Source organism: Phoenix dactylifera, unplaced genomic scaffold, assembly GCF_009389715.1.
Source record: "Phoenix dactylifera cultivar Barhee BC4 unplaced genomic scaffold, palm_55x_up_171113_PBpolish2nd_filt_p 002116F, whole genome shotgun sequence".
Classification (NCBI taxonomy): Eukaryota; Viridiplantae; Streptophyta; class Magnoliopsida; order Arecales; family Arecaceae; genus Phoenix; species Phoenix dactylifera.
In genome coordinates, this window is record NW_024069388.1 from 44,113 (window position 1) to 48,209 (window position 4,097).

At 37.7% G+C, this 4,097-nt stretch overlaps 1 pseudogene; it reads right to left on the reverse strand.

The window, feature by feature from the left end:
* Positions 1-1,113: 1,113 nt before the first annotated feature.
* Positions 1,114-4,091, reverse strand: LOC120109399 (annotated as a pseudogene).
* Positions 4,092-4,097: the final 6 nt, after the last annotated feature.

Sequence of the window (4,097 nt, forward strand, 5' to 3'; positions counted from 1 at the left end):
AAAGCTGATCATTTGTAGATTGCATTGATGGGCCGGATCAAAATCACCATCTCTAGATAACACAACAGTACAATATCATAACTGAATGTTATAGGAAACTTCTGCATGGATAGGTGAATAAACCTTTGCATGCGGACTTTTGCACAAATGTCCAGAAACAGATGGATTGGGGAAAAGTAGAAACTCCATCCATCAAGCCCTAACCGAAGAATTCAAGATAAAGGAACTAGAAATTAAAAATGCATGTAGCCAAAAGATAGACCGGTCTTTGGGCTCTTGTCTTGCTGATATAAATCTAATGATCAAGAGTGTCAATGACTTGCATTGGTGTCCACTAACATACACCATGGGGACAATGGAGATGAAGAGAAATCAAGATGTTCGTGTAGAATTTAAAAGTTCTTATTGCATTAAAAAATTTTGGTTTTGATATGGGAAAAGGTGCAAGTTATGAACAATACAAAGCAATCAAGAGGAGAGCTAGTGATAGACATGTATTCCGTGCTTAACTATAAAACTAATTACTGATAGGTGGCTATTGGCTAGCATCTAGAAAGAGACTTTGGTCTTTCTGAGCCACGGGAAGCAAATCGATAGCGAAACGGTTAGTTTTTTCTCCTATTAATTTAAGAAGGTTTGTGAGATGTCCTTAGTTGACCCTATTACTAGTTATTTGCTTGTCTCAAACACTGAACGATGCATCTGCAAGTCGGACCAATTCAAACTGTTCGACTGCAAATATCTCCCATGCTGATAGAAGAAGCATATGAAACGTAAGCATTCATCAGTAGAGGCTGTAGAGGCTGACAAGAATTAGTACTACAAGCTCAAGGAAGCTGTATTGTAGCTCCAAAACGCAGTGATCAGATAGCAAGGAGCATCTGTCCTCCAAATTCCAATAGTGCATCTAATTGGTTTTCAGTACACTAACTGCAACTTCTGCCATGAAGGGATACACAGTTTTGATCAACCTTGTGAATGTACACTCTTCAGCATGCATTGATCATCGAAGATAATTGATTCTAAACATTATTCTCTCTTTGTTTTGTTCTTGGTTTGCAGGTAGCGTTCCTCAAAGCAAGATATATCTCAACTTGAGCAAGACCAAGCAAGGAATATGTAAATTGTTCACTTCTGACAAGTATACAGAAGAACTACTTGGTCAGTGATGACAAAGGATTCTTCATCATCTTCCAAATAAGAAAAATAATGCTTTGCAGGATGGAACGTTTACTTAAAAATCCTAATCATTTCACCAAGAGATGTCGGCAGCATTAGCAGCTTCAAGTGCTTGTCGACATCGATCTTAAAAGGCTATTTATAGAAAACAGAATTTGCTTTCATTCCATACTGTGAATATAATTTTCAACATGCATGTCTAAAGTTTTGCAGAGTTGCACTCTCCCTTGCTCCATAAACACAAATTTCTTTAACTAGGAACCATCATATTCTCCCAAGCTGTACCTGAGAACCTCACTGCGTGTGGCTGATGAAAAGAGTATTAAAGCAAATTTAAGTTCCTGCATTTGTAGAGGCTTCTGCAAATTTAAGTTCTTGCATTTGTGGAGGCTTCCTGGTGCTTCACAGCACTGCAAAACCAAATGGCCATGTCATAATTAAAGAAAGCAAAGCAAAGTCAGTCAAATCTAAATGTATAGATCAGTTGCTTAGCAGCAGTATAAGAGTTCAAGAATTCCATAAAAAGTATGCATTTAAGTATATTGGAATTACCTGACAGTGAATTGGCAGAGTTTCTGAAACATTGTGGTGTCTCCAATGATTAATTCAAAATTGTGAAATCGCAAATATAAAGGAACACCAAAATATCTCTATGCAAAAAGGATGGGAGTTTCCTTAATTTATGATGTTAGTGCTTCAATTACACTGAAACTGTAAATAAGAGTTAAGAAAAAAATATTTACGTTTGGACTTGGCTACGCTCGAATGGTTCTCCACTCAGATTGGATTAGACTAGATGGATAATTGGCCCCATATTGATGACCTGAGCTATTAGATATCATCTGTTACCTTTAAACAGCTTACACACAAATAGATTATATGATTTGGAGATCACTGGCCTACAGTGATCTAAAAAGTATATATAATTTGATATTATTTAGACTATCTAATATTTGACCACTTATGTATAGGCTAGGAATTCCCAAATTATATAAATTTGGTGTTTAAGAAGTTTATGGCTAGTAGATCACATCCAACTAGTCAAATCAGTGATGTTAGATCCCCATTATCCAATATAGACCTGATTAGATCCAAGTGGGACCTTACTTTGCTACAAATATTTCCTCTAGGAACATTTCACCTCTCTCTCTCTCTCATTCCCCTCCCGACAGTACAGGAAACATGTTAATGAAAAAGAGAAGCAAATCAAGATAAAATTTAGTTTAAGCACACTTCAAGAGGCCAATTGGCCAAACAAGTATGTACCTTCTTGAGATGATTGGGGTTTTGCTTCTTGGGTTTAGTATCCTCCGACTTCACTGACACTTCCTTTTCTCTGGCTGCCACTTCTCTTCTCATCTTCTTCAACTCCACTTCCATTGCCTTTGTTAGTGCATCAACTTTTTTCTGGAGCAACTGCATAGGAATACAAGCATATGCAATGAAAAAGAAAAAAAGGAAGAAATAAAGTTGTTCAACTTTTCATTATCTAAAACTTTGTTGTTCACCTTGATTTCATCATCCTTAGTGCTCACCAACCGATCTGTCTCCTCATGTGATATTCTTAAGTTGATGACTTCCTTTTTCAGTCTGTCATACAGAAAACCTGATACCATATCTCGCAGGCATCCTCTGAAACACCCTTGTTCTGTGCATGATGTCACCAAATCCTTTGGCTGTAACTCCTTGTGGAACCTCTATCTTTCTTTGAATATCAACGTCACAGCCATCTTCCGAACCACCCTTATTTTGTGACCCAATGTCACCACATCCTTTGGCTTTCCCTTCCTGTGAAACCTCTGTTTTTACTTGAATAAAAGCACTAATATTCTGATTAAAGTTAGCGACTCTTTCTGCATTCTCCTTCCCACCGTCATCAAAAAAATTGCTTTTTGGAACCAATAGATTCTTTCTAACCAGTTTTTCTCCGGTACCAAATTTCTTTTTTAAGCTATTTGTTCGTTTGGTATTTCTGTTGGTGACAATGCCTTCTGGTACTGAATTAGGCTGTTGCAAAACTGAGGCAGCAACAGAAGCCCTCGGCTGAGATGTTGATCTCTTTTTTGGGCTCTTAGTGTCGACAGCTTCTGGTACAAAATTAGGCTGCTGTAGCACTGACAGTTTATAGGCAGCAACCGAAGCCCTTGGCTGAGATGTTGATCTCTTTTTTGGTTCCTCATTTGAAAGGCCCCCTAACTTTTTCTCAGAGTTCTCAACTTGCTTTATTGATAAGCTTGCTGCTTGCTTTAGACCTTCTTCCAATGTCTTCAGCCTCAGATTTAGTTTATCCTGTTTGTTATATTTATATGAAATGGAAAGCCTAGAAATAAGTGTAAAACATAAAAGACTAACCAAAAAAGGTGATCTGTAAGATTTCATACTTTGATCTGGGCTTCTGCCTTAGAAGTTCTTTCTGCTACAGCTACCTTATCCCGCAACCGTTGTATCTCCCCCTACAAATGCATCACTATTTAAGTCAAGACATGAAATGTAATTAACATGATAATTCTTATATATCCATAGGTGCAATCAAGACATAATTAGAGTTTCAAATGATAAATGCATGTATGATCTATAGCCATGTTTTTGCTATATCTCCAAACGATGTTCAAATAGCACTAGTAATTTCTTATGCTTTTGAGAAAAGACCAGCCTCCTATTTGTTTTCTCTAAAAAGGAACGCACAGAGCACTTGAATTTCATGAAAATAAGGTAAAATACAAGCAGTCAAGCAAACCAGTGAGAATCCTTAGCATTTTGTTCGAGTCAAACAGTACCTGCAAAAATCTTCGCTCTTGCAGCCATTGCTTGACAGGCATGACTTTGTCATTGTCATCCTTCCACTCATTTGCGACCACGGTCGCCACGCGATTTGCTGAAACTCTAGCCCTTGCTAGCTCTCTCTCAAGAGTCTCTCT